This window comes from Ornithorhynchus anatinus, chromosome 3, assembly GCF_004115215.2.
Source record: "Ornithorhynchus anatinus isolate Pmale09 chromosome 3, mOrnAna1.pri.v4, whole genome shotgun sequence".
Classification (NCBI taxonomy): Eukaryota; Metazoa; Chordata; class Mammalia; order Monotremata; family Ornithorhynchidae; genus Ornithorhynchus; species Ornithorhynchus anatinus.
Window position 1 is genome coordinate 37,216,800 of NC_041730.1, and position 12,966 is coordinate 37,229,765.

Below are 12,966 nucleotides of genomic sequence, written 5' to 3' on the forward strand. Positions count from 1 at the left end.
TGTTCCTGCTTGGCAACAAATAGTACTGGGAATTATGCCATTCTTGCTTTATTGTGTGGGTTTTGCATCTGATTTTGCCATATATAGTGTAAGGTCTTTTTGCTCTCAATGGCAAACTCCAAGACTCGGACAAGTGAGCGTTTTGTTTTTTTTCCCAATTAGTGGGCCTCAGGGTTAGATGAAAGAAGCAGGCTTAGTGTGTGGGTTGCCTCTTGTACTGTTCTATCCCAAATGCTTAGTACAGTGCTCAGCACACAAAAAGTATCCAATAAATTCAAGAGCACAGTTGACTTAGCCTCACCCTTTAGTTATGCTGCCTTTGTTAAGCATGCATATCAATGGTATTTATAGAGCACTTACTGTGCAGAGCATTGTGTTAAACATTTGGGAGAGCTCAATACAAACTTCACCTTCTCACCTCAAATTCATAGACTAGCGAGACTCTCCCTGGGCTTCAGGTGTTCACTCCTGTTTGCTCCATCAGCACTTTAAGGAATCCACAGCCTTTCACTCCCTGAATATCCACTTCTGGAGATGAGGAGCCCTGGGCCAAAGTTCCTGGGAAGTGGTTCCATGCCTTCAGAAAGGAAGATTCAGCTCCCTGGTAATTTTCAATTCTTGGCACTTGGGGCTGCTCCCAGCAGTCAAGTCTGGCCTGTGAAGGCTACCCCAGGAGCTATTCTGGGTGTTCGCTTGCACTTTCCTGGTCCATTTTCCTTTTTACAGGCAAGGACACATCAAATAGGTCTGTTAAGAAATCCTATCTGCCTCTGATACCAGCAAACAGGTTTAATTGTCATCACATTTCTGTATTAATTTCACTATCACACAATGGCTAGAAACACAGAAAAATCAATCAATAAGAGTCCAGTTCTCACAAACCAATGAAAACCATGAGCATTTGCCCATGAAAAAGAGTGATGAGAAAGACCCATCTAACACTTTAGTTGTAACAGTCAACAGCCCTCTGGAACCAACTCCTTCCCCCCTCCCCCCAGCCTCAAAGTTCAAATCCCCAGGGTTCCAAACGGATTCCAGTTTGCACGGTCAGCTGGGGGTGTCTGCTCTATCTAGTCGTGGAGGCCGGTTCCATTCCTGGATGCCAGTGGGAAGGCAGAGACTAGATTTCTGCCTTCTCTCACCTGAGCCAGGACTTCTCACTCAAAGAGAACCTCGAGCCCCTTCTGAAGAACGTACTTCTGAGATGTGGGATGAAAAATCCGTTAGACCGCCACTGCCTAGTTCAGGTAATAGCTTGGTAAGATTTCTATTTTTTCCTGAAAAAAGTCCTTAATTTAAGAGGGAAATTCATGCTGTCTCAATCTAAGCACACAATGTGTGGGAGTCATCCTGGGCTTGTATCCCTGGATATTTCCAAGCCAACACCCTTGGAAGATTTTGCTGTCACTGAAGCAAGCATAGCTCTGGGCTGAACACCTCAGGATTTCATTCAGTCTGAATCCATTAAAGGTTTCTGTAACTTGAGTTCCCCCACCTTTTTACTCTCCTGTAGATCATATCCTCCATCTAAATCAATCTTAGATCGGATGGTAATCCCAGACCCAAGACGGTGTCCAGAAATACTACTCCCACACTCTCCCTGGAATCAAAAGTGCTTTACACACAAAAACTCTCAATAAATATGATTGAATTAATAAACTAGGCTCCAGTCTGACTGCAGATCTAGGGTAGACCATATAGGGTTGGGTCAGTAATAATAACAATAATAATAATAATAATAATTCTGGCAGCATTTGATAAATGCTTACTATGTGCCAAACACTTTTTCTAACACTTTCCTGGGGTACATACATGTAAATCAGGTTAGACATATTCCCTGTCCCACATGGGGCTCACAGTCTCCATCCCCATTTTACAGATGAGGTAACTGAGGCACAGAAAAATGAAGTTACTTGCCCAAGGTCACACAGCAGACAAGTGGCAGACCCGGGATTATAACCCATGACTTTCTGGCTTCCAGGCCCTTGCTCTATCCACTACACCCGACCCAATGTTACATAGTTGAAAGTGTTTTCAGCCCTACTAAAATGATGATTTTAGTGATGATGATTGGCATCATCAGTGGTGTTTATTGAATGCCTACTGTGTGCAGAGCACTATACTATGGACTTGGTGAAGTACACTACAACCAATTTGGTGGGCACATGCCCTACCTACAGTCAGATTAAAGTCTAGAAGATCGAGACGCTGTTTAGTGCCATTGTTCTTGTCTGTCCGCCTCCCCCGATTAGACTGTAAGCCCGTCAAACGGCAGGGACTGTCTCTATCTGTTGCCGACTTGTTCATCCCAAGCGCTTAGTACAGTGCTCTGCACATAGTAAGCGCTCAATAAATACTATTGAATGAATGAATGAATGACTATGTCAATGACTACCAATGTCCAGAGTCCAAAGTCCAGAGCATTTTCAGAACAGCCCTCTGCCTGAAGTGACCACCAAAATGCCTGGATTTTAACATGTTTGAGCACTAGACACTCCATAGGATCTCCACCTGTCTCCTAAGTATCATAAACCTTGGACTACTCCCTCTTCCTTATCCTTTTCTGGATCTCCTGTGGTAGTTTGGCCATTTTCTACTGCTATCCTATGTTAAACAAAGCCAATTATTTACTGAATGCAGAGCACTGTTCTAAGCTCTTGAAAGTGTACAATAGCAGAAACCATAATCTCAGCCCATAAGGAATTTTCATTTAACAGGGGAAAAAGACCTAAAATATCTTACAAATAGAAAGAAGTGCTCATATAGTAGAGTATATAAAACCATATGCACAGAAAGGCAAAGGCAAGTAGTGAGACATGCTGCGAGAGGAGCAAGAGTGCCCTAAATGATAATTGGAGAATGTGATCTGAAGGGCAAATAGCTTAATTGGAGAAAGCCTCCTGGAGTAAGTAAGATTTCAGAAGATATTTGTTGTTTGGGAGAGCTGGAATCTGGCTGATTTGAAGTGGGAGGACGTTCCATGCAACAGAAAGGGCACAAGCCAGAGATTCATTTCATTCATTCAGTCATATTATTGAGCACTTACTGTGTGCAGAGCACTATACTAAGTGCTTGGGAGAGCACAAAATAGCAATAAACAGACACATTCCCTGCCTACAATGAGCTTATCACTGGAGAGTGTGAGCTGGGGTGCCTTAGGAGAAGAGAGTGGATGGAATGCCTTAAAGCCAGTGGTCGGGTTGGAAGAGTAAAGAAGTGTTTAATTTTTTTTTTTTTTCCAAAAAGATCACCGTAGCAGCAGACTTAAAGGCTGGAGAAGGGAGAAGCCAGGATAGGGACACAAGTGAGAGGGCTGATTGAGAAGTCAAGCAGGAATGTAGTGAACACATAGATAAGGGTGGTGGTTATTTGAATACAAAGGAAAGGACAGATCTAGGAAATGTTGGGAAGAAAAAATTGAAAGGGATTCACAACACACTAAATATGAAAGTTGAAAGGGAGCATAGATTCAAGGATAATGCCAAGGTTGTGTCCTTTAGAGACAGGGAAAGTGATGGTGATGTAACTGTGATGGAAAAGTTAGAATGGGAGAAAATGTAAGAAGGCAGTGTTGTTCAATCTTGGACATATTAACCTGGATATGCTGACAGGACAGCTATACTGAAATATTTTTCAAGAACGAGGAAATGCGAGATTATAGTTGGGCAAGCTAGATCTGTGAGTCAACTACACAGAGGTGATAGTGAAGCCATGGGACGATATGAGTTCTCCAAGAGAGATGAATATAAGGTTAGACGGATAAGTGACACAGAACAAGATTTTAAAAGATAGCTAAGAAGGATGATGAAGTAAATGTAGAAGGGGTCTGAAGAGGGGACAGAGTTTGGAAGTGAAAAATGGGGAGTTGGGAGAAGCACACATTAAATAACTTCAATTTGGAAAGAAAGGTTTCTGAGAACATACTGGGAGCTTCCAGAGGGAATTCAAAATCTGGAATATTTGGTGAGGGCAATGAGCATGAGAGGAAGATAAGTGTTGCTGAGCAAAAGATAGGGTAGAGTGATAGGAATTTAGAATGAAACTGAAATGGTTAAGGTCAACATGGTACCCATATTTCCATTAATACTCTACAGTATTTATTCAATCCTATTTGTTGAGTGCTTACTCTGTGCAAAGCTGGAAATAGAACCCAGGTCCTCTGACTCCCATTTGCATATTTTATCCACAGACCATGCTGCTTCTCCAGTTCATTTATATTTGCCCAAGCTTCATCATTCCAACTCTCAATTTCCTCTCTTTCACATCACTCAGCACTTATGTACTCATAACCTCCCATTGCATGTTTATATGGATCAATTTGCATACTCTATTATTCAAACATTTTTCTATCCATTTAAGTCATTTTGGGTCTGTTTCCCTCCAGTATATTGTGCTTCTATGTCCTTTTTACTCTTTGCTTAGTATATTGTCTTGTACACAGTAGGGGCTCAATAAATTCTGTTGAGAGGTTAAGTTAAAAAGTGACCTTGATCAAGCAACATTGTGGTAAGGTGAACTTTTAAACAAAAATTCAATAAAAGTGTTTCTATCATCTTACATGGATACCAAATCTGAAAACAACACTTTTAAAGCTTCTGCAAGCTTTTTCAAACAAATGTTAAAGATCATTTTCAAGCCCTGAGGGCTGAAACCACTTTCCTCCTGTCACTATTGTTAATGGTTGCAGCAGATTCCTTCAGAATCAGATACAGAACATCCAGGACACTCTGAGAAATAGGATCGGTGACACCACTTAGGGGCTGACTTTCAAACAGTTGAAAGCAGAATGGCAGTACCCTACAGAGGAATTTGTAATGAAAAAATTAGATGATGTGGATGAGTTGTGGTTTATCCGGTATCTACTTTATTCTAGATTTATACCTCTTCAGTTCTGGATTTCCAATATTTTCTTTTTTATGAAAAACATAGAAATAAGGATATTTAGTCTATATATTTTGAGATTGCATCTGTAGATTTGGGCATCTTTTCTGCCCACTTTCTGCCCTGTGGAGACATAGAATTGCTGTGCTACAAACAAAATTGGTAAGAATTGGCACATATAAAGTCCTTAACAAATATCACAATTATAATGAACAATTGCCACAGTTAACGCTATTGATAGTAATAATAATTATTATTATAATAATAATAGTTTATGCCAAACTGTAGGCGTTGTAAACCGAATGTGTCTCTACCATTAAAAAGTCCCATTTTTCTTCTGAGTGAAAGACTGGCAGAAACTGTTCTTACCTTTGAATCTCTGTCATTTTTGTCACCCCCTCACAATTAAGTATCCATTAAATTTCTAAAGGATCAGGTGGACTCTTGACAACAGATATTTTGATTCCCATGAAATTGAATTTATTGTTGTAGTCATTAATGGACATGGCAAAAATAATGCATCATTCATCATTAACTGAGGGCCACATATTGTCTAAGTGCTTAAAACCAGGAATTGTAGGCATCTATAATTAATAGGTCCCCAATTTGAAGTCCTTTAGCAACAAATACCAGACTATTCTTTAAGTCTCACCAAATTAAAGCAAATTCTGAAAGGTGAAATTTTCAAAATGTTTCAAGCAAATGGAAAAAGAATAAGCATGGGGGTGGAAAGACGTAAGGAAAGTGTTTAAATGAAGAGGTTTCACTCTCCTTCACTACAACATTTTTAATTCTGCAATGTAATCCTGCTTATCCAGGGGAATGGATATCTGCAAGGACAAAAAAATCCTCACAAAATAATATATATTTATTTTTCTCCTTACAGCATTCCTGCTACTTCTGCCTAACACACCTGCCTCCAGCAAATCATGCCCTCCACTCTCAGAGATATTTCGATACCACTGTTGGTGCTATGTTTTATGGGTGCAGGTATCACAATCAGTATTTTAATTACATACTCATTAGATTGGAGAGTATGGCAATACGACAACCCCAATATAACAACAGCATGGTTGGGACTTTCCAAATATTGCTATTTACCCAAAGACCGAGCCAAGCCTTCACGAATTCTAGAAAAAGTATGCCTAAAAATGAATGCTACATTGGAGTTCCCATGGGAAATTACTCTTAGCCAGGACTGGATGTCATTAGCCATCATAATGCAAGGAGCAGCACTTCTTTTCACTTTTTTTGGAATACTAACTGTTTTGAAGAAAGAAGCGTATGCACCATTCTACCCCTGGTTTCAAGTGGCTGGAATCTGCCTTATGCTCGGTTGCATCATTGTTTTAGGAACAGTATCCTGGAATTTGTATCTCGACTCAATCAACCATCCTTTCAACTACCCCACCAATTTTCTTCTGCTGGACATCCCAGTGCATAGAAATATGGGTCTTGCCACTCCTCTAGGTATAACAGCCTCACTCTTGATGTTACCAAATGGGGTCATGTTATTCATTCATGGATGTCGTTTGAGACCGGATAGTCGAATACATCCTTTGGAATTTTGAAGAAGAATTCATTGCCAGCTTCCTCAAGATGAATGGCCTGTTAGGGTCCAAACTTTCATGTTCTGACTTCATTGACTTCAGTGGTTTTAAGTATTTGCACCAGATGCAGGCTATGCTAGCTGAGATCTCAACAGCATTATTTACTTTGTAGAAAAATTTGGGTTGTCTTTAGAATTGTTGATGTATTAAAGGTTGTGTTAATGTGTATGTCAGTTATGCTGTTTGAGATTGGGTTACTTGGCCGACTATATTCTCCCTTCTAAAATCCAGTCCCTCCCTCCGCTTGGAAATTCCAACTGAAATCTGTGGTCGCATATATTTGGAGGCTGACTCAGAAAAGTCACACTGATCTTAGCCACCCAACTCTGCTCATTTTCCTCCTCATCCTCCCTCAGGGAAAGTGGCAGACAGTGACAGAGAGGGAAATGGGGCACATTGAGGACTGGCTGCTGGATCTCTCTCCCTACAAGGCTGCCACCAGAGGAGCATGGAGATTAGGTCCGGAGGAGATGTTACTTCTTGCACCATCTGGATCATTACTCAGCCTCCTCTCACATGGACCAGCATATCCCTCATCATTCCACTCACCACTGCCTACCAAAACCCGTAGCCCCAAATGACTGTGGTGGGGGAGGTGGTAGACAATGTGGGCTGGGCCTTCTCTCTTCTACATGGATCTTGTCTGCCTTCTCCTACCTGAACCTCCTCTCTCACCAGCTCTGATTCCCCCATCAACCCCTTCTGCTCATTATTTTTAATCCCACATCCTTTCCATTACCCTCCAACCTTTCAGGTGTTCATTATTCATTCATTCTCTGATTCAATCGTATAAACAAAAACTTCTCACTCTGGGCTTCAAGGGTCTCCATCACCTTGCCCCCTCCTACCTCACCTCCCTTCTCTCTTTCTACTGCCCACCCCAAACGCTCCTCTCCTCTGCCGCTCACCTCCTCACCGTCCCCCATTTACACCTATCCCACTGTTGACCTCTGGCCCACGTCCTACCGCTGCCCTGGAATGCCCTCCCTCCTCACCTCCACCAAACTCTCTTCCCCACTTAAAAGCCCTACTGAGAGCTCACCTCCTCCAAGAGGCCTTCCCAGACTGAGCTTACCCTTTTCCCTCTGATCCCTCTGCTCCCTCTCTGCTCCTCCTCCGCTCTCTGCTCCTTCCCCCTTCCCCACTTCACCTCCCCTCAGCTAAGCCCCCTTTCCCTCTGCTCATCCCCCTCTCCCTTCCCCTCCCCTCAGCACTGTGCTCATTTGTATATATTTTCATTACCCTATTTATTTTGTTAATGAGGTGTACATCCCCTCGATTCTATTTATCATGTTTATGTTGTCTTGTTTTTGTCTGTCTGTCTCCCCCAATTAGACTGTAAGCCCGTCATTGGGCAGGGATTGTCGCTATCTGTTGCCCAATTGTATATTCCAAACACTTAGTACAGTGCTCTGCACATAGTAAGAGCTAAATAAATACTCTTGAATGAATATTGAGTGCTTATTAGGTAAAGAGCGACTGTAAGGTACTCTAAGTACTTGGAAGGTACCATACTGCAGTAAAGACAGAGAATCTCAGACTGGGTGGGAAGAGAGACATCAATACAAGTAAACAGGCATCAAAATAAAAAAATAAAATTACCGATATATATTAAGTGCTATGGGGCAGGGAGAGAGGGTAAGAGCAATGGGAGTAGACAGGGTGATGTGGAAGAGAGTGGGAGATGAGGAAAAGTGGGTCTTAGTCTGGGAAGGGCTCTTGAAGGAGGTGCCCCTTCAGTAGGGCTACGAAGTGGGGAAGAGTAATTGTCTGGCTGATTTGAGGAGGGAGGGCCTTCCAAGCCACAGGTAGAATGTGGGCCAGGGGTCGGTGGCATGACAGGCAAGATCAAGGCACAGTAAGAAGGTTAGCACCAGAGGAGCAGAGTGTGTGGGCTGGGAAGGAGAAGGAGAGAAAGGAGGTGAAGTAGGAGGGGCAAGGTGATGGAGAGATTTAAAGCCAATAGTGAGGAGTTTTTGTTTGATATGGAGGTTGATAGGCAACTACTGGAGATTTTTGAAGAGGCAGGTGACAAGCTCTGGCGTTTCTGTAGAAAGATCTTCCAGGCAGCAGAGTAAAGTATGGACTGAAGTGGGGAGAGGTAGGAGGTTAAGACAGCAGAAAGGAGGCTGATGCAGTAATCTAGGTGGGATAGGATGAGTGACTGTACTACCGTAGTAGTGGTTGCCAACATTAGCATGATGGAAAAGGCCCAGACAACCCTAGTTCAAACATAAAAGCTTCAGATGAAATTCTTTGCTAATGGTAAAGGTGAGGGACTGTGTTGGTCACATAGTTTGGCAATATCTTCTGTCATGGATCCTGGCTTGTTTACCATTACCTGAACTGGAGCTGGATTAAGGCAGCAGAAGAGATGTAGGACTAGGGAGAGATATTAAGTAGAGTCATAGTTCATTTCTGGAAACAAACTCTGAGGGGGCACTTGGATGGGAATAGCCTGCCACCAGTCCGTATTCTGTCCAGGTGAGTCTGCATCCTTGTTGGCAAGCCCAAAGGTCCATCCCACAGATACACTCATATACTGTCTCCTTTGCCCTAACCTAGACCATGGTGCTTCAAACCTTGTCATCTATCAGTTCCCTGCTCTTCTCCCCAATCCAGTTCTGGGATAGGAGGGGAGTGCAACTGATGTCTGGAACCCCAGAAAGTCCAGGTCATTGAAATTGAATGTGCACTAAGGCAGGATTTTTCATCGTGGGTTATCAAGGCACACTGGGAATTCATCTCCTCCGAGAGATCCTTATTCACCCTGTCCTCTACATCACCTGTGCATTCAGATCTGTACGCCTTAAGCCCTTGATGTCCCTCCACCCTCACCTCCATAGTACTTAGGTAAATATTCTTAAACTCTACCATTTCCCCTACTGTAATTTATTTTAATGTTTTCATTCCCCTCTAGACTGAAAACTCTTTGTGGGCAAGGATGGGGACTACAAATTCAATTGTATTTTTCCAAGTGTGTAGTATAGTGCTGTGCACACAGTAAAGCACTCAGTAAATACAACTCATGGACGGATTGATTGATCAATAGATTGATAAGGAAAATGAGGCACAGAAAAGGTAAAGTGAAGTGCCCAAGTTCACACAGGAGATTTAGAATGGTGCTTAGCACATAGCAAATACTTAAATTATTATAGTAATAATGATAATGATGATGCAATCACAAGAGTTGGGATTAAATCCCAGATCCTTTGACTCCCATGCATGTGTTCTTTCCACTGGGCTATGCCGCTTCCCACCTGAGTAGTTTGCACCAGAGATGTCTCTATATTGGCCATGTATCTATGAATGAAAGTAAATTGGCAGAAGGGAAGGAAAATTGGGTTGGGGGAATGAGTGGTTAGCCAGGGAAGACATCCTGAAAGAAATACAGTTTTATTAGGGCTTTAAAGATGGTGAGTTAGATGGTCTATCAGATATGAAGGGGAAGGTAGCTCCGGGCAGGAGAGGTGAGCAAGGTGTTGTTGATGAGAGAAATGAGACTAAAGCCCCTCAAAAACCTCCAATGTCTACCAATCATCTCCATAAAAAACTGAAATCTCTCACTATTGTGTTTGATGCTTTCTCCCACGCACCTGTCCTCATTCCTCTCCCTGGATGCACACTTAACTCTGCCAACCTATATGCCTTGATCTCATCTCTTTCTCTTTGTCAGGGATCAGGTCTTCCTACTGTATTGTACTTTCCAGAGCATTTTGTACAGTGCTGTGTACATAGTAAGCAGTCTATAAATACGTTGTATTGACTGATTATAAACACCCACATTTGACACTATCTTAGAACTCTTCAGTTGGAATTTTCAAGTATTTTGTATCCTTAATATTCAATTATACTTTATCTTTAGATATTATTTCAATTTGTCAAGGTGTGATTCAATGGGCTTGACAAATTCTCCAGCAATTAGCTCTAACTTTCATTTGTTTAAACTTTACTAATTTACATGAGAAAATGAATTTCATCCTTGTTTATGGAGCTAATATTTTTACTAAAAATAGAAGAAAACAAAAATTGCAAATCCAATTGGAAGATGGTGCTATTTAACCCTTACTATTTCTTTGATCCCATGCATGCCTCAGTGTACTGTATTATTGTTTATAAAAAGCCCATTATTCTGTGAATAATATTTTAAACCTCTAATTATACTTTGTTGAGACTGCTTTGGTTAGAAGTAGTGTCTAAGAAATAATGTTTTAGATTAATCATTAGGTCAAATGACAGTCCTAACTGATTTTAAGAGGAGTTGGAATCCTTCTTACTTGCATTTTAATATCTCTTTGCAGTAACTGCTGCATATCCTTTATTTAGATTCATACTTTTTTTCAAATGTCAATCTTAGCCAACACAGTCCTCATTGATTAACTACTGATTCTGTGAGAAAACAGGGCATAAAAGTGAATGGCAGAATTTGTCTTATTTTCCAACATTGTCTATAATATAATAAAACAGTTAATATAGTTCTTGTAGCTTGGTAACAGAGAAAGAGCAATTGGCCTCCATCCAGTTCACTCAAACAAAAGTAAACAAATGCTGCTGTCTTCTGATGAACCAAGCAAGGGTAGATCAGCATGGGTACTGTTATCAAGAAAGGGGCTGTTCTTCTCAAGTAAAAGCTCAAAGTAAAATAAAAATTACAAGAAAGCTTCCTGGAGGAGATTGATTTTAGAAGGGCTTTGAAGAAAAGCAGAACTGTGATCAGAGGAAGCAGAATGAATAGATTGTCTTGAGAAGGATCAAATGGGTAAACTGGAGTATAGTTGAAGAGAGTGGATAATTGAGAGAGAGATATCAATCTAATTTATTGAGCACTTACTGTGTAAAACCATTGTACTAAGTGCTAGGGATGAAACAATATAAAAGAGTTGGTAGACATGTTCCTTGCCAACAATGAGCTTACAGTCTAGAATGAGGAGAGAAAGCTGATTCAGTGTCATAAAGTCAATGATCAGGAGTTTCTACTTGATGGGGAGAAGAATGTGTGATTGTCAAAAGAGAGTTAAAAAAGTAGCATGGCCTAGTAGGTAGAGCATGGGCCTAGGAATCAGAAGAACCTTGATTCTGATCAGAGATCTGCCACTTGTCTGTGTGACCTTGTGCAAATCACTTAACTTCTCTGTGCCTCAGTTACCTCATCTGTAAAATAAGAATTAAGACTGTAAGCCCCATGTGGGATAAGGACTGTGTCTAACCTGTTTAAATTATATCCTCCCCAGCATTTAGTACAGTTCTGGCATATAGTAAGCACTTAACAAATATCTTTAAAAAATGCAAGGTGGGAGACATATGCAGAACAAAGTTTTTGAAAAGTGATCCAGTCAACAATGTTCATACTTCACTCTACTGAAAAGAGAAATGAGATTGGAGGCAGGGGGGACCGTGAGGAGACTGAGAGAATTGTCAAGCCAGTTTATGGCAAATATCTGGACAAGCACACTGTCTGTGGATGGAGCAGAACAGGTGGATCCTAGAAATGTCGTGGAGGAAAAATCTATGGGACTTGGCAATAGATCTAACGTATGGGTTAAACAGTTGCTTCCAGGAGAAGAGGCAGGTCTGTGGTGTGAAGGGCTGGTCACAGGTCAAGTGGACTACAAATGGAAAGAGTCCAATAGATAACAAATGTGACTACGAAGTGCCCAGGTGGTCCTAGGCCTTCTATTTCTGTCCTGGCCTTAAGTCTTGTTAGCCACTGGGTTAATCTGGCCCTAAATCTGGGACAGGTCATTTGGTCATCTCTGGGCCTTCTCATTTCTGGAAGGGGGAAACACCTAAAAGAAGCCCCAAGAAAACTGGCTCTTGGCATCACCAAGAGGAGTAATTTCCTCAATAAAAGAGTTCAAGCATACCTTCATCAAAGGAAATGAGAAACTTACTCAGCATGTAAGACTCTTTGATAAATTGGGAATAAAGGTGAGAACTTTGGGGTAGACACTGGGGAGTTTAGGCTTTCTAAAGATGCAAAAAGCAAAGGCTTTGTTGAGGAGTTGGATGTGTCTGCCAGATTCAGCCAGGATAATGCAACCTAGGAGGAGTGACCAGTGGGACACTCTAATAAGCGGGCTTGTTGTGAATTGGCATCCCAGGATGTGTTCCACTACAATGGCTACCTAGGCAGACAGTTTTCATTACCTGAACAGATCAGTAGTATTCTAGCTAGTCCACATCACCCTAGCAGGTCAGTGGTAGCAAAAAGTAGCATTGTCTAATGGTTGGACAATGGGCCTGGGAGTCAGAAGGACCTGGGTACTAATCCCTGTTCTTCCACTTGTCTGCTGTGTGACCTTGGACAAATCACTTAACTTCTCTGTGTCTTACTTCATCTGTAAAATTGGAATGAAATACCTCTTCTCCCTCGTATTTAGACTATGAGTCCTCTGTCGAACAAGGACTGTGTCCAACTTGATTACAATGTGTCTATCCCAGCATTAGAACAATGCCTGATACAAAGTGAGTGCTT

The 12,966-nt window shown here is 41.6% G+C and overlaps 1 long non-coding RNA gene across 1 annotated transcript; it reads left to right on the top strand.

Annotated features, from left to right (window-relative positions):
- Nucleotides 1-1,037: 1,037 nt before the first annotated feature.
- LOC120638248 lies at nt 1,038-6,664 on the top strand. The gene is made up of 2 exons (XR_005659811.1): nt 1,038-1,247; nt 5,768-6,664. It is a non-coding gene; the product is annotated as an uncharacterized LOC120638248 (long non-coding RNA).
- Nucleotides 6,665-12,966: the final 6,302 nt, after the last annotated feature.